This window comes from Dermacentor silvarum, chromosome 1 (genome assembly GCF_013339745.2).
Source record: "Dermacentor silvarum isolate Dsil-2018 chromosome 1, BIME_Dsil_1.4, whole genome shotgun sequence".
Taxonomy (NCBI): domain Eukaryota; kingdom Metazoa; phylum Arthropoda; class Arachnida; order Ixodida; family Ixodidae; genus Dermacentor; species Dermacentor silvarum.
In genome coordinates this window covers 200,330,671-200,357,384 of record NC_051154.1, presented here as the reverse complement: position 1 = coordinate 200,357,384, position 26,714 = coordinate 200,330,671, and the positions used below count along the sequence as shown (strand labels likewise).

Here is a 26,714-nt window from a genome sequence, read left to right as displayed (position 1 = left end):
GTAAAATAAGTAACATAAATAAGCATTTTTGCCGAAGGGACTTCGCGCAACCTTGATACTTCATATTGCTCAAAAATAAAAATATTCGATATTCGTATTCGAATATATACGTATTAGATTCGAAATTTGAGTTAATCGAACACTCCTACTAGAAATGTTTGACTGGGTTCAGCAGAATTTCTTGATGACATTGCTCCGTGACGTTCATCCGTCAGATGTTTTAAATAATAGTGCGGCACCTTGTCATAAAAGCTGCAAGCGCAGTAGAATGTGCATAGTAAAAGCTGGGTAGGTGAGTAGCGCTGTTGCCACATCTGTCCCGTCAAATGAGGGCTTAGTTGCTTGTGTTCATGTAGTGTATATTTGTGGGACTTTCAATTTCTTCATTCCTTTTTTAATCTTTAAGCAGACCTGACACTGTGCCACTGTGCGTTCAGATTACCTTTGGTGGGAAGTCATTCTACTTTGAATTTTACAGCGAAGATGCTATAGGCTAGGTTCCACGAGATCGCGTCTGAATACACCGGAAGTAGGCCACAATTTTGTGGTGTCTCGTTTTGTGGCGTCTCGTTCACTTGGTATATACCAAAATTGGCATGGAAGAGTACAAATGTATGACTAACATGACTGATAGGTCATGACATCAATAACATCACATGCTCGTCAGTTACGTCACGAATAATGATAATAAAATCACGTGTGGCGCATACCCGCATTGGATATGCGGGTATCAGCAAGGGATATGCGGGTATATGAGCCAGGCACAAGAAAGAAAGAAAGAAAGAAACAAGGCAAGAAAGAAATCACGTGTGGCTCATACCCGCGTTGGGTATGTGGCTGTGAGCCGCCGAGAGCAGGAGCCGGAGAGATTTCGTCGTCGTCGCGCCAACGCCTTGGCAGGACGGACTTGACGCAACAAACGCACTACTTGTCCATCGCGCCCGGCGAAAACATGACGCCGGTGTCCTTGCTCTTTGACGAACATGCCGAAGATGCTCAACGTAGCCAATAATGATAATTAATTATTAATTAAATTATTTAAATTATGAGGTTTTACGTGCCAAAACCACGATCTGATTATGAGGCACGCCGTAGTGGGGGACTCCGGAAATTTAGAACACCTGGGGTTCTTTAACATGCACCTAAATCTAAGTACACGAGTGTTTTCGCATTTCGCCCCCATCGAAATGCGGCCGCCGTGGCCGGGATTCGATCCCGCGACCTCGTGCTCAGCAGCCCAACACATACAGCAATATTGACAACAGCAGACCCACCATAGTCACAGCTTCGCTGGCTTCCATCTTCACAGTAGTGGAAGGGCTCTGAATTTTTGGGGGTGACCCTTTCTATAAATTATAAAACAGGAAACCAATAAATTTTATTTCCGTGCATTTTGTTAACCTGCCAAAAATCAAAGTAGAGCTGCCTCTGGTTCGATTCTGAATCTGGGCAATGACGATATCTCTATTCTTTTGTCGTTTCTTCTTTGCTCTAGAGGTAGCGGGACTTGTACAATCAAGCGCGATATATTCATATAAACTCGCAATTTAGCGACTATATACGCGTAAATTCTGTTCATTGTCACTTGCGCGGCATAAAAGTAACTGGCTATATAGTCCAATCAACGGATACTATTTTATTCATTCACAAATACCTTGAGGTATCTCCAGAGAGGCATTGAGGAAGGGGGTTCTGCAGAACCGTCACATATTTATTGAATAATGTAGCAGCACGCACCTCCGCAGTTTGTGCGGCTTAGTGTAGGTAACACAAGAACAACTTACTTCATTTCTAAATTTTTGAACGCATAAACAAACTACTGAATCTTTTTTTATTGATTATACTTTGCAATCACAAAAACATTGATTGATGAGGAGAGCAATGTGGAACAAATGCGTCATTATTTATTACGACGTCATAATTTATCACGCTTTCGCACACGCAAGAAAAACAGGGACAAGGAGTGATGGCAGTTGGTATATTTAGGCGTGCATAGCGGCACAGCGACATTACAGCACAGCATTATTCCAATAGCATATTGTGGCCACTAAGGCAACAAGTTTGCTTACGTAGAGCTGGAGACATTTGTGCTGCGCCACACGCTAGCTGCTTGCAAGTCAACCACAAAACGTATACTACCACTGCAGTTTTGAGCAGCGGGCTGGAAATATTTGTCCGTTCCCACATGCTCTCGCTGAACTTTTGCCTAGACTACAACAGAGTGAGAGAGAATTTAAATGAGCGAGCGAGGCACAGTTCAGCAACATGAGCATTAATTCTCCGTCCAACTCCCCGCTGGCGAGAGAGACGATACGGTGCAGAAGGGAAGTATGTAGAGTGAAGGATGATTAAAAAGTGGTCAGCTGTATACGCGCCAGTACTCCGTGTTTAATATTCATTATCTGCAGACAGCGAAATCGTGCGGCACACAATATACATTCCATAGCTTTCACAATCTGTCGTCCCGCGGGTTTGAAATGCGTTTTGCTCTCGTTGAAAAAAGAAATGTCCCACGAGAAGAAAGCTCATATGCGTTGAAGTCACTTATGCAATACGAAAGGTCAAACTTTTAAATAAATTTCTGGTTCCACGTGTCAGCCTCAATAATCATTTTGGTCGCCGTTTTCGACAAACTTTCTTCAGCGCTCCAACGTATATTACGCAACGTTTCATCGTTGATAAACCATGTCACAGTTCCCGCTTTTTCGTCGGCGGTTAGTGTGCGCGTCATTACACTGCATCCGGCTTTCACGGGCAAACGTAGTCATTATTGCGGTTGTTGACGTTTTCTTTCTTTTTTTCTTTTTTCGGCCGTTGACTGTTCCTTATGTCGTGACTGATATGCGCGGGCATATACTGTTTCATGTATATAAGGGACTCCGACACCATCGATACAGTTTATCAGGGCACCACGCAGCTCGAATAATTAGTGCGAGAATTATGGCGCAACTTCGGGCCCCCGGCGACAGATTTCCGATACGTGGCTGCGTTAAAACGCTCGTTAATAAGCGACCATGGCCCGAGTTTGCGGGTCTTAATTTAAGGCGCAGCCTATAGCGGGCCGTATAGTCGAAAATGACCGATTAAGCGGGCACCTTCGCATATATCTGCGGCATCATTTGTATATCTCAATGTGTGATACGCGTGGTTAGAGCTATTCAATGCACCTCTATAGCTTGTGAAAACTGCGGCATCCCCGTTTCCTTCGACCGCGAACGGGAAAGGCTAATGGACGAGGCAGTTTTGCACTAACCCGACGGGTTCGAAATCGACGCGCGTTCCGCTCGAAGACACTCGAGATCAAACAGCGCTACGGCCAACGACAAACGAGTTGCGGCCGCTGGTATCGCCTTTCTCTGCCTCGCTTGCGGGTCTGCAGGCAGCCAATTTTCCTCAAGCGATCCACGTTGTCTCGAACGCCCATCTCAGAGAACCGCACCGCGGTGCGTGCGCTCTGTGCCTGCATGCAGGGACCCTTAGCGGCCTCGGCGGCGTTCTGCAGCGCCGACACAGCGGCGCCGTATCGCGCGATTGGCGCATCGTTGGGCTCGCGCCGCTCCGTCGCAACATTCGAGAAAAAGAAAATTATCACCCGAAATTATTCATTACATTGCTCATGCACCACAACATGCGTAAACTGCCAGTAGTTTGGGTAACGTTTACGTTAGTGTTGCTATGTTAATGGGCTAGCTTTGGTGATTAGGCTGGAAGTCCAAGAAAATGAGGAAAAAATGAATGTGTTCGTGACGCGTTTGGTTTGCATATCTTAGCTCATTGTTGTGTGCATACATGCGGTATATATATATATATACATACTTAACTATTGTGCAAGAAGCAGTCCTTCATAGAAACAAAAAGAGGTGGCGTCCTTTATGGCTGTCCCCTGAAGCATTCTAACCGCGCTTAGCATTTCTATGCAATTATTTCCGTATATATACAGTGTCTGGAATTTCAATAAAGTGTGCCGTGAAATTTCGAGTTAATACGTGGCGTGCGCATTATGCCAGAGAGAGAGAGAGAAAGTGTCAGCAAATTATAAGCGAGAGCTTTTTGCGTAGTCCCATAATTCCTTACTACATGATCTATGAGTGGCATTTCATTCCCTTTCTCCCCCTTCCATTCGCCGTTTCATTTAGTTAGTTAGGCATACGTTGTTTCATATTTACTGAGTTTACTGTTTTGCTCTGTCGTGGGTATCTTCGACGAACTCAATGTTCCTAATTACAACTGTGCGCAAGAGCTGATATTTAAACTAATAAATCAAGTTTCACTCTTCAATACGTAAAATACTTCCGTACGCAATAAATCGCTCCCTCTGCAGAGCTTATGTGCGGTATGAACTCCCTGTTCCCACGGAAACCTGATTATCACAAAATAAATGCAGCTGCGTTGTTTGCCGTAAGCGAAAAAAAATGTTTTAATTTCTGGGGTTTTACGTGTCTAGACAACGTTCTGATTATGAGGCGCGCCGTAGAGGGGGACTCTGGAATAACTTGAACTACCTGGGGTTTTTTAACGTGCGCCCAATGCACGATACGCGAGCGTTTTCGCATTCATCCCGCATTGGAACGTGGCCCCGCAGCTATAGGATCGAACCCCCAACCTCGTGCTTGGCAGCGCAACGCCGTGCCATAGCCACTGTTCTAGCGCGGTGTATGTAAGCGAAGTAGTCCATCCGAAACTGCTACTAGGAATTTTCATTGTATGTTGTGCTCTTTCCATTTGTCATATCCCTGTGAGAGGAATGCATCAGCGCGCAATTATAGTAATAATGCCCATGTCGCACGGGCACTTATAAATTAGTATCGAGTCTATGACCATTAGAGATATTGAAACGCTCTCGAAAGTTGACGAAGGTGTGTTGTCGACCTCGAAATTGTTTTAGTATTGTCGTTGCCACGGTTGCTACACGGTCAGGCCGTTCACCGTTGGAGTTGTCGAGATGCTTCAATAATCCGACGCCGAGCGCTTAAGGTGTCGCCAGGAACAGTTCAGTATGCACAAAGGTGACCGGCCTTTAAACATAATCTAAATATCTGGAACACAAATTTTATGAGAGGCGATATTTTTTTTCTCACGGACTCTAATCAAAGTTGTGTGAGCTTTCAAGTAGTAATAAGCCTGTTGGCAGCACTGTTTTATTCACGGTGTACCGTGGTTATTATTATTTATTATTATAATTATTTTTCTCCAAATGCGCTGTTCGCAGTGCGATAATATAAGCACGTTGCGGGACAATGGTGCCCGTACTTATCGCTCGAAGGCTTCCAAGGCTTCCGTATGTTCTGCGCTGCTCAGTTGACTCGATAGACAGTTGACTCAATATCCATTAAAACTATCCCTGCAGAAGTCCCCCCTTTAGCGTTGAGTCGATAGGACAGTGGTGCGAACGCCTTCGAAATGACTATGAGAAACCGGCATAATGTGTGAACGACAACTCACTGTGCCGAGGAAGTGCAGAAAACTCTTGTAAACGTAACAGCAAAGAAAAAAAGAGAAGTTTTGAAGTTAGCACGTACGTCCGGCTCCTAATTGTGTATTGAAATAGGGCCATTGGTTCATCCCCAGGGGCGGCCATGGGCCAATTTTTTTATTTTTTTTCGAAACGTGATGAGGGTGTTGCTAAATTTGAGTACTGGGCATGGCGATGACATGACGACGGCGACAGCGTTACTACGACAGAACACGCCGCAGCGGTAGGAAAAATACAGACGAATGGATAGAGAAAACACAATTTCGAGCTTTCATTTGCTGGTGTGGAAAAAAAATGCAGATTTGTGTGATTTTGCAAGACCACTAGTCAAAGTCTAGCGACACAATTCGAGACAAAGAAGTCGCGACGCTCGGAGCGTTTTGGACGCCTTTCTTGTTCCTGAGGAACGTTTTCTCAGACTCCTCGCTGTATCTACTCGCCGCATCGAGGCAAAGCTGTTGCTCTGGCGGTGGCGTTGAGCACGTGACTACTTACGATAAATGCTCTCAAATTAAGACGTATAAACTTAGATGGAGAGAGAGAGATAGCAAAGAGAAAAAGTAGGGAGGTCAACCAGACGAGCGCCGGTTTGCTACCCTACACTGGGGGTAAGGGAGAGGGGTAATAGAAATAGGAAAAGAGGAATAGAGTAAGCACTGAGGGTGCAGCGAAGCGCCGTGACACCAAAGTCAAGTCCCGTATAGCTGTTGATGTGCGTTAAAGACATCCAGGATAAACTCAGAAATATACATTAAATTATCAATATCATGTACACACTGTTTCACGTGTACTTGTGCAGTGTGTCAAGCAGAAATATTCAGCCGTTTAACGAACATTTATAAAACCTAATTCATATGCTGGATGGTTCCTGGAAGCTCCGACTGTAATTTGATTCTTTTCTACGGCGCTCTCACTGAACGTACTATTGGCCAAAAAAGTTTATTGACCACGGGATCTCAGAAAACGCTAAATATCCGAGCAGCCTTTAAAAGTAGCCAGTAAAACCGTAAATCACAATGTTGTTCGCATATACCAGTAGAGGCTGGAAATGGGAATACCAGGCTGCGTGTTGAGGCTGCGGCGATATTCAGCTTTCTTTTCAGATCCCTTGGTCCGTAAACTTCTTTGGTAGACAGTACGTACGACGGTGAAACTTCTCTATCATATTTTTCCTTATGCACACTTTATTTGTGCTAAGTTTTCTTTTGATACGCTGAGCAGTTCGCAAGGGGCAAGTGTTTTGTTCCTTTGGTAAGCATTGAGAAGAACCCAAATTAGCACAAATTTTATAATTTTCCATGGTGCCCACAAAATACCTGCAACTTTCAAACTCTTCCTGTGTGTTATTAGATTATTGCTTCTAAGGAAGTTTCATCTTGACACGTAAAATTTAGGAGCAGCGCATTGTTGAATAACCCCATGTAGCTTAAACGCACAATAACATTTGCAAGTATGGGCCTCATTGTCTCACGCGCTTCTAAGTTTGTCCAAACACTGCCCTTGCCATCTCGAACGTGCGTTCACAATTGAACTGCTTTGTCTCCATTGGCTTTCTTTATAAATGTGCCTCGAGAATTGGAGCGAACGTGTTGCAAGTGCGCCTGCATCAAGGCGCGATAACAGCTTCGCTACGCAGAAGAGGTACAGCTAGACACCGACAACAAGGGCAAGGCCGTATCGAGAAGATCAGTGTAACATTGAATTATGATCAACAGAAGGAAATAGTCCAATATGCGAATAATATATGTTGCTGAGTTCATCAGAAAGCTTTTCCCCAAAATAAGTGTAAATAAGCCTTATACTAATAGCAGAAAGAAGCGCAGGGAGTGTATAGATCCTACGTTGTGTATGTCGGACACCATCGCCGTGTGCCTTTTTCTCTAGACCTGTGCTGTCGGGACCGCTGGACCGTGACAAAGATGTAGCAGTGAGCGATGGAAAGACTCGCCTAAAGCAACATGCGTTAAGTCGGAAGCACATAGAAGGCTCCCCAATGTGGAGCAGCGCATCAACAACCGGTACAAGGACAGGGCGCCCGGTATACAGCGGCATTGGCCGCTGCTGCTTTCTTTTTTCTTCCTTGGTCCGTCGCAGTTCTAGCCGCGTATCTGTCGTGTAGCACCGCTGCATTTTTATGGACTTGGGTGGAAGCTGGATAGGTGAGTTACTGCTTACATGCGTTGACTGGCGTGCGCCTTGGGGCCCTCGCGAAGGCTACGGACGTCGTTCGCGTTAGATTACTTCGAGAGTGGCATGCGGAGCTAGTAGAGATAAAGTTTGCGTGAGACAATTTGTATATGCGGCTTAAGTTGTGCAATAGGAACTTGCGCCAAGGGCACGCCATGTTCCCCCCGTAAATCATATGTTGGCACTCAGCATGAGCCTTCGTCCTCCAATGGACATAAATATGGGCTGGTGATGACGACGATGATGATGATATTCTATTCGATGCTGTGATATGGTAAGCTGCGCTGTCCTGCGATATGCTGCAACACAATACGCTGTACTGTGCTTTGTTGTTATGCCCTATGCCATGCCGCGATGTTTGGGTGCGCTTATAGTTTGGCTCCTAGGTGCAACAGAGCTTGGTTGTGTTACGGAAACGTATCTCCTTCACAAGTCTGTGAAATGTGTGGCGTTCCCATAATGCTCCTTCCCTTTTGTCTTTATCCTGCAATGCGCCCCAGCCTTTACTGCAGTTATTTAGGACTAGTGTGAGTTCTGGTTGCCCTCACTGCATTCGGCAGCTGTAAACAGTGCCTTTCGTTACGTTCCTTTTCTTTATTTTTTTTGTCAAGCAATCTCAGAGACCATGCTTACCGCGCGGTTATCAAGCCGTTGTCCTTGCACTTGGGGCATTTAGTTGACACCATTGACATCTTTGACGAAGCAGCACTGCGGCTGCGAAGAGAATCGGCTAACTGTAAGCTCACTTGCACTTAGCCACGCTCTTTGAGCACCTGTTTAGTTTCCTCGAAACCCTTGAAAAAAGACTTAAAAGGGTAGTGCCGAACGCTGACTATCATAATGACAGACAGAAATTAATTGTAAATGTGTTATTATATGTGAGCAGCTATGGGATGTTGTCGAATAGTGAAAATATGTTAATGCTTGGCGCCCCACGTTTTGTAGGAGCACTTATTTCGGATCCAACTACTGACATCGGTTTTGAGAGAGGTTTCACAGATTCTCGGTATCAAGGTAATGGATGAAAAATACAAAATTCATACTCAAGTTTGAATCAAGTGTCCTAGCTGTTCTTCAAGTAGATCAGTACTCGATACGGAACGACACAAAACATCGTCTTTCTGTTTTCACGGGTGTCTTTTAAATAAACCGTACAACCAGTTGTTAATAGAGCGGATCACTTAATTTGTTGTTCATAAAACCATTGCTCTTACTATACCTTCTCCATCATTCATTTGATACAAAAAGGTCACCTTGCGCCTTGTCACTGTCGTTCTATTTGATGTCAGGGTGTATCCTCAATTTCAAACTGTAGAGGTATCGTTATTAACAATAAGTGCAAAAACCTATAGAACCTGCAGCAAGGACGCACACCTCGTGAATGAGATGTCTGAAATGTCAACCATACATTCTTTTTCCCGCTTGCGTCTTGCAGGACCTAAATAAAGTTTTTCCAGTCCAGTCCAGTCCCGCTTGCTATAAGAGAATGGAATTGTTATGATCAAAACATGCCGAAATGTAAGCTCTCTTTTCAAGAACACGTAAGCACAATACTTGATATTGTGATAAATGTATCACTTGTCTTACAATTTATTCTGCTATGAATTGCTAATAATAGTTATTCATTGCGTGCTTGTGTCGGATTGACACAAGGCTGCGTTATTTTTCTACAGGGTCAGCTGGAGTGTGACATTATAAGGGTGTCCCAGTTATCATGCACGAAGCTTTGAAAAAATATGGATCATTCTATGCGAATAACACAAGAGTGCTTGTTGTTAAATATCTTGTTGAAAAACTGCCAGTAGTTGTTTACTCCCTGACATACAATTAGTAAATTAGGCGTATTTTTTCCTTTCTTCTATTTCTCTCTCTCTCGTTAGGAGTAATTAGCAATTTCTAAAATTATTGCTTTGTCATGATGCCAATGAGGGAATTGAGAATCCCAAGCGTCAAAACGAGTTGTTTCTAGCAAGTTACACATTGCGTGTTCATTTTTTCTGGCGAATTGAGAAATCCCGCAAAACAGGAAAGATACCATGTGACTACCAATATGAATATACACGGAGGAAGGGAAAATAACTATAGGAGGATGCATGACGTCAGGCAGCTATAGCTATAGCCTCATCAAGCCAACCTCCCCTGACGCCACCCCTTCCTTCCTACGGGGCCTATCTGCGCGCGGTGGTTCTTGTAATGTAGGCTATCGATGTTTTCTGGACATTTCAAGGCATTGTTTGGTTCGTGGTTGTTTTTAGTGACGCCCTCGTCATGATCGATCCCGCCACTGGCTCTTCGCTCTACTCTCTCTCATACTTTCCGCACGCTCGGCGGCTAGAGATCACTGCTTGGCTATCCTTTGGCAAGGGTCTATTTCACATGGGCTTTTTTAAAAAAATATATTTTTGGTACTAGGCTTCAAAACTGCCACGTGACACTCCCTCCTAGTCTTTTTTTTTTCTTCCTTCATGTGAAAATACGGGGTAACTACGCACCCACGCGCAAGCGACAGCAGCGCCATCAAACAGTCTCAGTGGGAAAGCAAGCTCTTAATCTCTGGCTGCCTGAGCATGTTACCTTGATGTTGGTACGCAATAATCGCCGGGAGCTGTTGGCTCGTCGTGGAAAGAACCCTCGTGCTGTAATCACCGGCGCTCGGCGCAGCCTGTTTTCCCACTGATACTGTTTGATCGCGCGGCTATCCCGTGCGCGCGGGTGAGTAGTAAGAGGATATTTTTCACACTTTGCGGGATTTTCCTCTTCGTCTGAGATAAACAAACGCACAATCTGCGCATTTCAGGAATCATGGTATTTTGGAGTATCTGGCGATTCTCTGCAGCTCTCTAATTGACATACGTATTGAAGCTTTAACAACAATTTAAAAGCTGGCTTATCACATTTCATTCGCTAATGGGACGCCAGGTATTATAAGGTTACTGATGGTTTCTCAGCCGGACTCCGAACAAATTCCGCTTCATATTATTCGCGCACAATGATCTATGTTTTATACCCAGCTTCGTGCACGATAGATGGGACATGCTGTATAACTGGCACTGTCTGCTCAGTAATATTTGTACACTCTACCACACATGCGTTTTTTTTTAATGCCAGATGGTTCACTCAACTTAAACAACTTTTTTTTTTAAAAAAGAAAGCGTTACTTGGTGGACGAATGAAGCTAACGCGTTGAGCAATTTAGAATATTATAATCGTCCAGCTGGATTTATTTCCGCCCCTCTCACGCTCATTGGTGATGCTGTGCAATTTCTGTTCCTGACCGTGTCGGTTTCTCCCTGGTGTTCTCTCTTGAAACCAAGGCTCACTTTCAGACCTTCAAAAACAAAAACAAACACAACAAAACATTGGAGCCGCTGCGGTGGTTGAGTGACTATGGCGTTCTGCTGCTGAGTACGAAGTATCGGGCTCGATTCTCGGCCCTGCCGGCCACATTCCGATGGGGATAGAATTCAAAAATGCTCGTGCATTTGAAGAACCCCAGGCGGTCGAAATTACCCCGTTGCCCACGACTACGGCGGTTCTAATACGGCCGCGTGTTGTTTTGGGACGCTATAGTCCATAATTTGATTTGTTTTCTAACACCTGAGCAATAAATATTAATGGCGTCATCAATATATGCGCTTGTGCTACCGTGCATGCCTAAAGTCTCTATATAAGAATAGTACCGCCATCTACTCTTTCCTCCGTCGTCTCCTATCCTAAAGCGCTTGCTTTTTTCCTTATTTTTTGCTTGCGAAAGCAAGTCGACGGTGGCGGCCCTAGAAAGTCCTACGTTGAAACTTTCAGGCCGGGCGCGCGCCGCCGCTGCCGCCGCCGCCGGAGACTGCGGCTGCGCAGAGGTACTTTCAACATGGCTCTGAGGCGGAAAAAAAACTAGGTATAAAAGAAGTCAAAGCGCGTGCTATCATCGTCCAATCGGAGATACAAGAGAGAGCGAAGCGGCGTTAATCAAAGGATGGCGGTACTTTTCTTATATAGGGACTTTATGCATGCCTGGTTTGTAGCACCCTCCAGTCTTTTGCCAGCGAACGACGCTTTATTTATTTTTTTTCTGGCCCCAAGGAAGCAAACTACAACGTTTGAATTTTTCACCATCGGCCTATCATTTATTAAATGCAGCCGAAGTCTCTCTTCATCTTAGCATCGAAGTTGCTGACGGGAATATCTGGCCTACGCTGGAGGTCATTCCTTTCTACCATTTCCCCGTGGCGACGGGCTAGCTCGTCTCGTGCTTTGTGTTGACCTTCTTTCATATTTAATGGTTCATCTAAGACATTTATTCTCTTTCACGTGTGTCAACCTGCGATAACAGGCACTTTTTTTTTTCTCGCGCGCCTGGAGTGAAGTGGAGCTGTTGGAAGTGCGGTCGGAATCGCAAACGACCGGTGCTGTCCCCCAATAATACCAGTAAAAGGTCGCATTAGGTCGTGTTAAACTGGGAAGACGTTCCTTGGAAGTTCTAAAACTAACATGCGTGAAGTAAAAAGAAAATGTGCCCGTCCCGCACAGGAAGCAAATCTGCAGGGCGAAACCTTCTCTCTCTCTCTCTGTATATATATATATATATATATATATATATAGCAGTAACTGGATATTTCAATGGGTCAAGCGTATTTATAAAAACGAGAAGCACAACTTCGCGGTTATCTTCGGTTTAATCGGTGTATTTACCTAACAGTTTCGGTCGGTGGACCGACCTTTTATTGCGATAGCAATTATATGGACACTCCAAAGCAGATTTCCGCCGTCGGCGTCGCTGTCGCCGTCGCCGTGAGGTTCCGTATGACGTCAATGGAGATGAAATCGTCGCCGCGCCCCGAACGCTGTATGTGCGAGTGAAAGGGCGCGAGGGACGAGCGCTTTCACGGGTAGTGAACGCACGGCGGAGAACAAACGCGCGTTCTGCGCCGTGCTCCCTTAAGGGCTGCAGAAGTAGGCGTCTCTTTCCTCCTTTACAACCACCATATATGTAGAGCAAACGTGCCTTCTTCCGACGCTCGAAAGGCCTTGGGCGGGGGGAAGGGAGGCGACGTTTAGCGGCGGTACCAAGTGCCTATTTATATCACAGGCTCCGGCAACAGTCACCAACGCCAGACGCATTTTGTGCGAACGCGGGCAAAACGCCGACGGCGTCGACAATAGTTCTGCGTGTTGCCGGTGCTGCTGCATGTCGAAGTTTATACAGCTGATAAAGCTACTATCATTTCTCCGTATAGCTCTCTACAAATTTGCTATCGCAATTGATGCTTCGCCTTTCAGGGGAAACTGCGACTTTTTTCATCATCCCTTGAAAAAGGTCGGTCCACCGACCGAAACTGTTGGGTAGTTGAACCTAAGATAACCGCGAAGTTGTGCTTCTCATTTCTCTCTCTCTCTCTCTCTCTCTCTTATATATATATATATATATATATATATATATATATATATATATATATAGGTTAACAAGTGTTCAGTGAGCTGGTTAGCCGCCTTGGTTCGCCGCCTTGGCGTGAACGAGGGGCATAGAAGGATGAGAGAGACAAGAAAAGAAGACGTGGTCAATACGTGCATGTGCAGGGACAGAGAGAGTCACGCGTCGTCCGTGCCTTATTTTTTGTCCCTGTAGTTACCGTTGCGCTGTACATCCTCGAAGATGCCTCACTAACTAGCCCAAGCAACCACTGTGCTCAGTAAAAGGTGTCCGTATGAGCCAGTTCTTTTTTCACAAATCGGAAAGGTGTCTTCATTGCCTTGCGAAAGGTAAGATCGCCGTTCATCAATTACATGAACAGGCTTCCTGCGGTTGACGTTTACTTTTTATGTATCACTTTCATTGTTCTTATTATTTCTACATTTCAAATAAAAAGTTAATTTTGACTTTGATTTTCTGTTGTTGAATGTCGGTCGGCTTGGTGTTATTGCTGCCTCACTGAAATGAAGGTTTCATATATAGATAAATGCATCAGGTGACGCCATAGTTTTCAGCTTAACTTAAACGCGCATAGTTTAACGTGCCAGAGGAAGTTTTAACTTTCAGCCCTGACAGCTACTGGGCAAGTATTTAACTTGCACCAAGTCCTGATAGCGTGAGCGGTCCACTCACTATTTAGCGCTAGCAGCCTGCCACCAGTGTGTGCTGCACTGTCTGGGAGCCGTAATATCAACCCTGTCTTTCAGTAACAATGTAGTTTGTGTCCTCGTGAAGCGAATAATTTCACGTTGTAAGGACCGTAAGTCTCCTTACAGCTTAGAAGTTGATCGTAGAAATAGGGACTATATCGGACGAACCTGGCAGTTGCACTTAGTCGCACACGAGGGCATATGCGCCGCTATGCAGAAGGGTGGCTGCTCAGGCAACCACTGGCTTGAATGCTTACGGAAGCTGGCTCTTCTGCAAGCGATTAAAATGCTTGTGGCATCATCGTTTGTGGAAAAAAACATGACATCAAAGCAACTCGTTCGCCTGAGCTAATAATATAAGTGCGCATTGATTTGCTTGGCAACTTTTCCTTCGGAGCGCTTGGGGCCCTATACTGCGAGCATTTCTGAGAAATGCTAAACGGTGCAACACTTAGCGCGGTTAAGTATCAGTGCCTAAGGGTATCTTCGAATAGGCGCTTAGAATGTTTCGACGTTTCATTAGCTTATTTAAGCCGGTATGCATAGCAGAGACATGGTAACTGTGTTGTGACTAGCATAATTACAATTAGGGCTATTGGAGCAGCGCCGCCATGAAAATCCCTGTGCAAGCGAGAGTAAGAAACAGGAATGTGCGCAGGAGTTGCAAGATTTCTCTGCCAGCAGCAGTAATTATGTATGATTGCCCTTCTGCTACTATAAAATTATGTGTGAGCTTGAGTTCTACAAAAAAAAGCAATAAAGAAAAGAACCATATACGTGCACGCATGTCAATGATATGCGATGCCTTTACGGATTGCGCAAACCCAAACCAGTATAATGGCAATTGCATCACATCCTATACTGATGCTTTCTAGCGACGAATTTTCTATGGCAGCTTTCTTGGTGTCATGAGTATATTATACTGTACTCAGAAAAAGGAAGTTCGATAAAAATGACGGTGAATGATTTTGTAAGGCCCTGAGTATTTCAATCGCATGTGCCAAATTATTTGGCGTGTGCGCCGTACCGTATCAGACTTACAGAAAATTTTATTCGTTACGTTTTCTACTGTCAGTTAAACGTCATAGTTACAAAGGGATTGTTTTCTTTCTTTTTTTTTAATCCGAGAGAGGAACAAGACTAAAACGTGACCTTTCGTTTCTGCAAGGCTTTCCAAGTAGCCTGGGCGTTGGTGAGCCCCAAGTTTCAGGCGTTGAATAAGAATGAGAAAGTCTTCACACTGCACGCGGGAATGAGTTTCTGCGCCTGGTGTGTATACCACGTGTTATTTCTTTATTGTTCGGCGAACGTGGTTAGTGCTGTGGAGCAGCGAAATGGGATGGCGAATGATGCTCTTTCACAGCCAAAAACCGGATGTCATATGGTTTCATAAGTTTATGTCTTTCTTTCTTTTTTGTATCTTTTAAGGCAGCCGCGTTTTTAGCAATGTTGAAACAGTGCTGTATATTATTTCTACCAAGAACTCCACTATACTTTCTTTCCTACACTGGTGTTTATAAACAGCAACAAAATAAGAATATTGGTAGTACCAGCTTGCTATTATAAAATCGTAAATAAATAAAAAAAGCGCTGCCCATGAAAAACAAACACAACACAAAAATAAGGAAATAACCAGAACAATTCACGGCGCCTTATAGAGACACCTAACCATCTGTTATATACTTGGGAAGTCGAGTTCTGGATTGAAGTGAATCGAATCAAAATAACGCACGGGCAATGAGAGGTTGTAGCGGTCAGCTACGAATTAATTTCACCACCTGAGGTTATTGAACGTGTACATAAATCTAAGTATGCGAGCATTTCTTTCATTCTACCCTCATCGGAACGGGGCCACCGCGCCCGAGACTCGAAGCCATGACCTCGTACTTAGCAGTAAAACGCCGTGGCCATTGAGCCGCCGCGGCGGAAGATTTAAGAGCTCGCAAGCACAGAGTTAACGCGAATACGAACTCTGTAACATCATTACTGTGTTGTTGAATATTGAACAATGTGAACAGTAAGCGTTGGGTAAATTATGAAAGAGTATAGGCACCTGCAGTCGCACATTTAAGGAGCACGTTCTTTGACAAAATACAAAATTTTCAGCAAACCCTAACTAATTAATAATTGAAATTATTTGTTTATTTTTATTTATATACAATACCTCAAATACTCCTTCTGGAGGGGTTTTACATAAGGAGTGGTCGAGCATACAGATTAGCAAAAGCACATTACTACTGGGGTGGGTGGGTAGGTAGGTAGGTAAAAACGTTATTTTTTGACCGTCAAGTTAATAGGGTAGGCTTCACCCTGCCTAGGCGTCTGCCACTAGCCTGCAGTAAGCATTAAACAATTATGGGGATTTACGTGCCAAAACCACGATCTCATTTTGAGGCACGCCGCAATAGGGGATTGCGGAATGATTTGGACCATCTGGGGTTCTCTAACGTGCACTTAAATTTAAGTACACGGGTTATTGCGCATTTCACCGCTATCGAATGCGGTCGCCGAGGACGGCAGCCTCGTGCTTAGCAGCCCAACACCATAGCCACTAATTAACCATAGCGGGTCGACAGTAAGCATCGATGTGAGTTTAAAAAAAAAAAAACAGCAAGGAAGAAAAAAGTAAAAACTAAAAAGACTGGCTCATACACCAGTTAAGAAATCGAAAAACGCGAGAACTTATCATACACGACAGTCGACAAATATTGAACGTAATGTGTACAAAAAGTGGCAGTAACAAATTCCTTGGTAAAATTCACATTAGCTACATTCGTGGCGTCGACTTTGACATCCCGTATTCCAAGATACTTTGCGACGCTATCTCTATTTTGAGTTGCACTACGGCCTATGTTTGGTGTAGGCAAAATGTATGGCGAAATAAACGACAAAGAAAACACTTTATGTATGCCGAAAATGTTTCTCGTACGTGATATTTCACGACCGAAAAAAAAAATCACTTTGTCAAAAATCACAGAAAGAACTTGAGAAACAGCGATACTCCGGCAAAATAGGAGGCAGAAAGCGTGTTGTCGAACTCTTTGGCGACGGTTAATTGAATACGTGAGCAAAAAGTTGACAGTCACTTTATCATGCGCTAAATAGGACGAAGGAGCAAGCCTGCGCGCTCACGAGACATTCATTAAATTACTATGTCATTCTCATCCGAATGCGTTGTTACTTCCTATTACGTGTTTTCTCTTTACTTGTTCTATTTTTCCGTCAGCTAGAGAGAGAGAGAGAGAGATAAATGAAAAGGGACGGATAGAGGTTAACCAAGGACGTGCCCGGTTAGCTACCTTACGCTTGGGGACTGGGAAAGAGGAAGACATCACCGCTGGTTCAGCGTGGTAAATGGCACGTTATAGCGGTCGTGGCTTTCTCTTTATTTTTCGTTCGTCTACTTTGTTGTAGCGCAGGCAGAATGAGAGGAACACGGAAAGGCGCATTATACAAAAACACAGCGCTATCTTTCAACAACAGATCTATTTCCAGTTCTCGCAGGCGTACTTATACTCCTCAAGACGCCATAAGACACGTGTCTACACGACATAAGACACGACAAATATGAACAAAACCGGGAAATCCACATGCAGACACTTGTGTTGCCCCATTGATTATTTAGAAGGGTGTCCTTTCAACGCGAGCAGAGGTAATGCGGCTCTTCGGTTGGTAAAGAAATTGAAATGTGGCTATGTTCGTAGCTTCCATAGTCATTTCGAACTTGCTTCTACTCGTGATAATAGTTTCTTTAATGTGTCTGAGACGCCACCTGAGACGTCACTTGAATATTGGAGCCATAACGCAGGACAGCTGTCGGATTTTTCAACCTATGAGCCACCTAAAGCTTTCGCCTTCATAGAAATGTAGCACCATATGTTTACTGCAAAGCGAAGTACACGTTGAGAACGTTCATTACGAACGCACTTACACAACTTCCTCAGTTAGTGCTATGTGTTTCCTGCCCCTCTATTACATACCTTAGAAAGCGCCTGTGTTCTGAAGTGTCTAGGCGTTGTTAATATGGTACAGCAGTGGAAGAAAGTGTGCTGTCGCCTAAGTAAGGAGATGCTGTTTTTCCAGCGATATACATGTATATTGTGTTTTCTTGCTTATATAGGTACATGTATATTGTGCTGACGTGTTCTTTTTTGGGAGCTGTTCCTACAGAAGGAAAAATAAAGGAGGCGCAATGTGAAGGAAAGTAATACTTCTTCCAACATTTCCACCGATGGATCGATCTTCAGGCAACTCGTGTATTTCGCAAGTGCCGCTAACTTACTTGCTGTATAGAGCGAACAAGTGAATGCTAGCATTTACGTAGGAAATTGAATGGTGAAGGAGTGAAGCGGCACACAGTTTCACTCTTTCTTGCAATCTTGCATCACATGCAGTGGGCTTGACTCAAGATTGGAAGTCGCACATAAGCAAAAAAAAAAAAAAAAAAAAAATGTAACATAACCAATTTGCGACACAGTTTCGATGTCGGAGGAAATTGTAGGCAAAACAATGGCAGAAGATGGATGTATTTCGCAAATCACTCATTTTTCTCGCGTTTCTTTTAAACCGACGGTATTTGGGTGTTTGTAAGTTAGAAGCAAGAACTCGTAAGCATATTTGTCATGTAAGCATCGTTGCGAGAAACGTGGAAAGAGATGCGACACAGCGTTTCCCTTCCCCTCCAACAGGTCTCGAGTTATCATTTCAATATATATACTCGTACTTCTGATGTGCAGAGTAATTTAATCGAAACAGGGTAGAGCAGGCTGTCATGATACGCTATATTGCGGAGCTACGTAACCTACCGGAACCATTTACACGGAAGGATTAGTCGCAGTAGACAGGAACAGCTGCGATTACAACCCCGGTGCCTTCTAGTCTGGCCGGCTGGACAGCCGCCCCAGTATTGTTAAACGTGCCTCATTCGACCCTCTATTGAAGACCTCGGCTTCAGAAAGCCTAGAACAATGCTGCCCTTCGACTGCAGTGATCATTACATTTCGCTAACCTTCCCTGGCGATTTCCGCACTAAAATATCGCAACTAGGTACTTGCAGTGTCTGCAAGAGGCATATAGGAGGGGATATTTGTCTTTCAAGCAACTCCTAATCACAGGGACAACCGAGGCGCGCTATTACGTCTAGCGGCGTCGTTGTCACATACTTGGCCGAGTCCTGAAAAATTACGAGTGAAGCCCCATCTTAGAGTACCGGACTTATCGACGGTTTTAGAGTGTGCTGCTATTGCTGGCAGCCTCTTTGCACTGAAGAAGTGTACTGACCAAAACACTACTTCATTGCACCTGTCTTAATTTCTGCACTTCAACAGGTATCCATCTTTCTGGCCTATAACAAGTTTTCTTCACCGTGCTTATGTCTTCTGAAGGAGTTCTCGATCAATTTTTAATAGATACGTTCGCTGGCAAGGCGGCGGTGGTCGCGTTACAGGAGTTACAATTGCAGGTATTGGCAGGCAATTGCTCCGTCTGAATGAAAGCCTTCGTTTCGCGAAGACATGTCACCTTGAGAGTCCATCGCTTATTAGCGTTTCCTGCAATTGAGGATGATGCGATCACGAACGAAGCACTGAGCAAAGCTTCCTAAAAGAAAAACACCGAAGAAATAACAGCTATCGAAGGAGACTATTTACCATTATTTTCGGTCGCTTTGCAAGAGTGTGTAGCTGCAAATCAAGAGCGTACCTCAGGGTGTTCCCTCTTTTCGTTCGTTTCATTATTCAACCCCCTTCATCCTTTGCTGAGAAGCAAGCTGGAGAGGCGTGTGGTTTACTTCTCAGTCTTTTCGCCACTTCTCTCACCCTGCGTGGTCTGGGGCAATTTACTAATAGGTCCTGCCCGCGCAGTAAAGAAGGCGCTCTATGGGGTAGGGAGCTTTAACATGCTAGTGTTTAGCAGCTGTTTCCAGATGGCCACAAGATACACCAATGAAAGATTTTCCGCCTTAGTAGAGTTTACTGGATTAATAGATAACACAATGCCGTAGTGTTAGAGCGGTGGCAGAACCAAAGTGGCATGCGGGACAAAAGGCTTTTACGGCCCCTCGGTTGTCAGTTTTCAAGCATGCCATGACGCCTTCCCAAGTCTCTGATGGAGATGAGCAAGGCGGAAACGTGCCTACCTTATGTAACGCCGTCGTCGCTTGTAGCAGAATATGTTGTTTACCACGCTTTTCTAGGAAAATATCCGCAGGCCACTTGGCAGGTGAAGTTGTTTTTCATTCGCTTCTCAGAAGGGATATTACAGGAACGTGTATATTACCGTTTTCCCGATTGAAGAAGCTGTTATGAAAAGCCTAATCTGACCCCAAGCAGACCTTCGTCCCTATAGAAAAGGGATTCCTGCTGAATCAGACTGAACGTCGCGAAATAAAAAAAAAAAACACGAAAATCTTCCTAAGGACCGCAAACACAGCTGAAAACGAAAAAAAAATCGATATCCACAAGGACCAAAGCTCCTCAGTAATGCTTACTGGGTTCGTCATCGTTACCCAGGAGGAAGGTCGTTAGAGGTGTCACTCTGCCTTTCTTTTGAGGCAGAAACATGGCTTTCATGGTTCCGGCAGAGGGTCATTAGCGCCTTGCCGCGGTACCATATGGGAAAGTAAAAGGTCGCGCCCAATCTCCGATGTCGGCCCAATTAGTTCCCCTCGGAATAGATAGCACGCTATTGTGAGGCGTTGGAAGAAAAGCAGGCGTGGTCAAGGTAGGACGTGCGCGGTGCAGAAAGGCACAGAAAGATGCCGGTCATCTAATCAAAAAGAGAAGCTTCCGCCGAGGCTTACCCAGCCTGCTGGCCAAGGGCACGCCGTGACGCCAAATGATACAGCTGACGGCCGGAACGCTACACTTGCCCTCCCGCACGCCGTGAGAAAAGCTTCTCTAGTGGACAGTGTTCTGGTAGAAGGAAGACCGCCGCAACATTCTCTTTTTTTCTTTCCAGATTGATCGTATAAAAGAAGCTATGGGGAAATCATGCTTGACATAAACCGTATTCACGAACGTTCTTGCAATCCAACTTCTTTCTTCGATACCAGGAGGGGTGGACAATGACGACGTTCAATAGCAATTGACACTGGACCGTCCGAATAATGCTCGTCTGCGATCACTTCTATAAATAGATGATCGAGAAATATCTATCTGCACTTATTTTCTCTTCCTGTACATAACGTATATGCTCTAGACGATGCCTGTCTGCAAAGTTAGAGCCCAGCAATTCTAGAGGAACGTTACTCAAAGCCAGTAATAATTAAGTCGAGGGTGGCTATGACCTCTGGTTGGATTATATTGACTAATACTCGATATCAATGTAGTACACCCACCGCAAAAGCTGGCCCCGTAATCATCATCATTCACGTAGTGGCGGAGCAAGTCGGAGCATAAGCTGACTAATTGCCGTGCCTGTGAATGCGAAGGTTACTCAAAGGCCTTGCTATGGAATGCAGGACCTCCAGAATGGAAGTTAGGATGACTTCTAGAAGTTTAGATTATCCCATTAGGAGTGTCAACTTCCATTGCCCATGTTTGTGATGATCGTTTGATGCATCAGTTACACTGCGCTCTTTCATCCAGCACTGAGTCGGTAAAGTGGCTGTGCAAGCACCTGTTTGTTTAACTTGAAAGAAATAATGATAAAATAACAAAAAAGCTAAATAAAAATAAAGAGACGGGTTCGCAATTTTCTTAGGGAGTCGGTTGTAATGTTATGGCTTACTTGAGAATTGGCATTCAGTGCTTAGACACGTACAGTACTGAGGAAAGATCTTCGGTGATGCATGGGTTTCAAATTGTCAACTTTGCATTTCCTTTCCTTTGTCGAACACTTTCATTGGTTGTACCCAATATGCCGTGCTAAGGGGAACGCTCTCCTTAATAATACACTCAAGAAAGGCTTTCTGCACACGTTATGTTGACAGAAATGCTCATCATAGCAGTGAAGAAGCTTGACTTTTTTTTTTTTTACATAAATAAAGAAGGAGACGTTGGCCCCAACAGAAGATGCCGGCTACTCCCTTTCACAAAAGTACACCACAAAGGTGAAAAGGGAAAATCATAAAACGACGTATTATAGAATGAAACATTAAACTAAGTGTCACAAATACTACAGGTGAAGTACAGAAACATAAAATATCACAAGAGAGAAACGCGCACTTTAATATTGCGTAATAAATGTCACAATCACTAAAGGCTCCATAAAGATACACAAAGTGTCACAAAAGATCGAAATGCGTGAAATGTCTACATATATTCAATAATAATTCGACTAGTGTTAGTCAGTGCAGTAAACAGAACAAGGTCTACATATACAGGGTGTCCCAGCTAACGTTAGCCACGCTTTTCACCGAAAAAAAAAGATTGAAAAAACACGGTGCAAGTTAAAATTTTAAGACCTTCGGTGTTCGGTCGTCAGACCGCTGGCAAGCAAACGTCCTAGGTTTTATAATTCATCTTTGCACCATGCTATTAATTTTTTTTTTCGTTGAACAGCTTGACTAACGTTAGCTGGGAGACACGGTTCAACATTTCAAATAGATGCGATATCACTTTCACCAGGTAAAAATGCACGTGTGCGTACGTATCCTAGTATTTATTCGCAATATGAGTGACCTCCAACACTCTTTAAGAACAGCCAGAACACGTTTCTGGTGTGTAACTGTCGGCCACAGTCCCAGTGGCTTGTTTATACTGTATTGGCCTTCGATCAAACCATGTCAATTTAGACTCCTGTCGCTTTCTTGGTTGGAAATATTTTTGGCGTTTTAAAGATGTCGTACATCGTTATCGGCACTAGCATTCACACTGAGGCTTTTCAGCACGGCCTATTGAAGCAGAAACATATTGTGTTATTTTGCGTGCGTGCGTGCGTGCGTGTGTGTGTGTGTGTGTGTGTGTGTGTGTGTGTGTGTGTGTGTGTGTGTGTGTGTGTGTGTGTGTGTGCGTGTGCGTGTGCGTGTGCGTGTGCGTGTGCGTGTGCGTGTGCGTGTGTGTGTGTGTGTGGTACCCAGTCGCAGACGTATTATAAATACCTTAAGTACCTTAAATACGTTAATACCTTAAATACCTTACCAATTCCATCGACCCATGTTCTTTTGGTATTGTGGACAGATGTGCCGCTTAAAAATGCTACGTTTTACAAATATAGTTATAGGGAGTCTAGTGGCCGTAATATCTGCGCGGCTGCATCGTCATTGCGGCGCTGCTGCATCAGCAGCGCATACTTCGAAAAGGTATATGTCACCCTTAGAAATTGTTCCAAATGGATATGACTTTCGAAGTCACCGGCTACAATCCATATCTTGCAATATGTGCCTTAAAATTGTTAGTTTAGAGGATAATTACGAAAATATTGTTAATCATGTATGCATTTTGATTTCTCGCGCAAATAACGACGTCTTCTGAGAGTAATCTAATTCAAGAAGCATACTTGTGCTACATGGCATGGGTGACTTTTTAAAAATTCTGTTTACGATCGATAAAGAAAAGGAACCGCGCCATTTGATGGGCAGTGACCGTGAACATGATTCGCTTTCTTTCCTTCTTTTTTTAAAAATTACTCCATCCACAGACGATTCCACATCTGGAACTGCGAGTATACCTATGCTGGATACGCGGTATCCGTGTCTTCCAATAATCACGGGGCGGCATTACGATAATATGGCCTCATGTAATACCCTTAAGAGTAGATTTGTCTCTCGTTATTAATTTTAATTCTATGAGACCTTTGTCACGTTTTATAATAAAGTGAACCCGCAGTGGTACTTTGTCGGCTTTGGTGTTGCGCTGCTAAGCACGAGGTCGCGGGAGGGATTCGCGACCACGGCGGCTGCATTTAGATGGGGGACGAAGTGCAAAAAACGCTCGCGTAACGTGCATTGGGTGCACGTTTAAAGAAGGCCAGGGGGTCAAAATTATATCCGGAGTCCCCCACTACAGTGTGCAATCATATCGTGCTCTTGGCACGTAAAACCCCAGAACATACATACATACATACATACATACATACATACATACATACATACATACATACATACATACATACATACATACATACATACATACATACATACATACATACATACATACATACATACATACATACATACATACATAAAAAAATTAAATTATGGGGTTTTACGTGCCAAAACCAGTTCTGATTATGAGGCACGCCGTAGTGGGGGACTCCGGAAATTTAGACCACCTGGGGTTCTTTAACGTGCACCTAAATCTAAGTACACGGGTGTTTTCGCATTTCGCCCCCATCGAAATGCGGCCGCCGTGGCCGGGATTCGATCCCGCGACCTCGTGCTCAGCAGGTACATACATACATACATACATACGTACATACATACATACATACATACATACATACATACATACATACATACATACATACATACATACATACATACATACATACATACATACATACATATGCATATAATTAAGCAGAACATATGTCTGCACAATTAGATAGTGAGCATAACAGGGAAGAGGAGCTGTCTTGTCTGCGTTGCGACAGTAAACACTGTAGGTTGTAGAAGGGACACCCAAGCACACTCGAAGGCTCCTAACTGGTTATCTTTGGAGTCGCTCCTCTGAGGTGCGGGAAATGCAGTGTAGAATCAGGGAAGAATAGGATATGTTTTGTCTCACTAGAGCTTGTGAAGCTGCAGCTTCGATGACACTGACTTACCCCATGGAATAGCTTCAAGCATACAGGAAGTATATTTACCGCAATATTTGCTTGGTCTTCAGCTGATTTTATATGCGGAGCCCAAATAATTCTTGAACTAATGTTACACAAAGAAGCCGACGTGTTTTCACAGTGTTTAAGTGTGTTCCTTCTACAATAAAAATCTGCGCGTTAAGGCAGTACTGCACTTTTTGCAAGGGACAATGACATGCCCATTTTCTTCAAGAAGTTGTTCACATCACCTAACCCTTCTTGTAAACTATTCTGTAGGTCACTTACAGTGAGCCAGAAGCCCAAGACATGATCAGTGTAACCCAAATACTAATCGTCGAGGTGTAGCCTCCATCACGCAATTAAAGATGGCATGGCCTACTTCATGCGTGACCTTATGCTCTGCAGAATTTCCTTCCGTAGTCTGCATGAAATGTTTGCTGTCTCTGAAAAACTCGAAAAACCAGCGCAGTGACCTTCAGTGCCATACCAATTTTCAATAGACCAAGCAGGATACGAATGTCATTGACCTAATGTCTAAAAGATTGCTATGGTTATATATTTCTGCACCCAGTTCACGTTCTACGCACGTTGCGATCTATAGGATATCATCCATTCTACAGTGTTGCTTGCGAAAACCTGTCATGGATTGAGGCTCGACTCTTTTTACACCACACCACCGTAGTGTTTACCATCGTTCCCATTATTTTACATGTGCGCAGCTTGTCAGGCTAATGGGACGGAACGAGTCTATACAAAAGAGTGACTTTTCAGGGAATATGATTTATTTATTATTTATTTATTATACCTCAAATTCATCGATGTGAGGCATTACATAAGGCTGATATGCAGCAAACACGGGAATTACTCGAGCAGTATGTCTTCCACGAGCTGGGCACAACTTCACTCACCCATGAGTCATTGAGTAGTGAAAAAGTGCTCTGGTGTCTTCCTGCCCAAGAGTCAGCAAAATAGTGTACGTTGTATAGAGGCTGGTCCTGCAGCGGTTCATTGGGGACACGTTGCAAGTGCGCATTTTAACTTGCCGAATGAGAAAACACTTTAAAGTTTGTTTTGTTGTGCATAAAAGCAAGCACTCACTTGGAATTGTGTTGAACCCGCGACCTTGTGCTGAGCAGCACAGCGCCATAGCCACTGAGCGAGTTACTGCGGTGAGTTGAATGAAAACTGGCAGTTTCGCCCCAAGGGCGACGCCTTACAGCGATAGCAAGGTTTAGCGTTGTGCTTGAAATTCCCGGACGGTGTTCTAACTGTACGCGAGTCGGACTAACACAGATGCGACATGTCTGGCACCCTTAAAGGCTTAACAAGCCGTATAGTGCCTGTAATGACATCGCACATGCGCCACTACGCTGCATGTAAAGAGCCGCGCCGGTAAAGTTACATCACTTGCAGGCGTGAGCACTGATACTGTTTTGCACTTTTAATATTTAATAGGCTGAGAAGATTCAAGATAAAAGGTATGCGCTCTGAATGTTATGCATCATGATATTGGTTTGTGGGCTGCCGTTCTCAAATTTCTGAGGAATAACTACGTCAAGAACGTAAGACCTGGTATGAGCCACTTTAGTGATTGAATAGTGTAGCAATATAACTCGCATATACGGCATCGATAAGCATATAGCATACATGTACCTAAATATGCGCGGAGCGTCACGGCGACGCCAACGGCGATAATTCGCTTCGTGTGTCCATTTAACTGCTATCGCAAGAAGTTCGAAAGTGGAAGAAATGTCTACTATATTCGACAGTTTTGTGCTTTTGTACGAAAGAAGAACGAGCATGAAATTTTTTGAACGAATGACCATACCCTAAGAAGACTGTTGCGAAAGCACGGAAGTGCAAATCTCTAAATGGGTGGCGCGCCCCCTTCTTCCCCTCACCCCCTTCCCGCATCTTTTGTTTCCAACACCAAGCGATCGGATCATTTGTGGTACCTATTGACAGAAACAGCAGTCCATTAAAAAATTCCAGGTGACACATGTCTGGCCAAGGGCTGGTTATATTTCGGTATTTTTCTTGACCTCGCGTGTCTACTGCGCTCTCCATAGGAAAAAGTGGCGGCCGCAAACAACTTACACATGTACGCTAGTGCCGAGTGGAAAACAATTTTGCGTTCGGCCTACTTTCTGCGCTCGGGAGTACTCACAAACACCACACTATGCGTCTACAAATGCGCTCAATCGCTGCTTCGCCCAATATCGCCCATGCAGCCAGTAAC

The 26,714-nt window shown here is 44.2% G+C and overlaps 1 protein-coding gene across 1 annotated transcript in view; it reads left to right on the top strand.

Moving 5' to 3' along the window:
- Positions 1-26,714, top strand: part of LOC119436637 (neuropeptide SIFamide receptor) — a 200,211-nt gene that overhangs the window by 104,062 nt on the left and 69,435 nt on the right. The window lies entirely within an intron of this gene.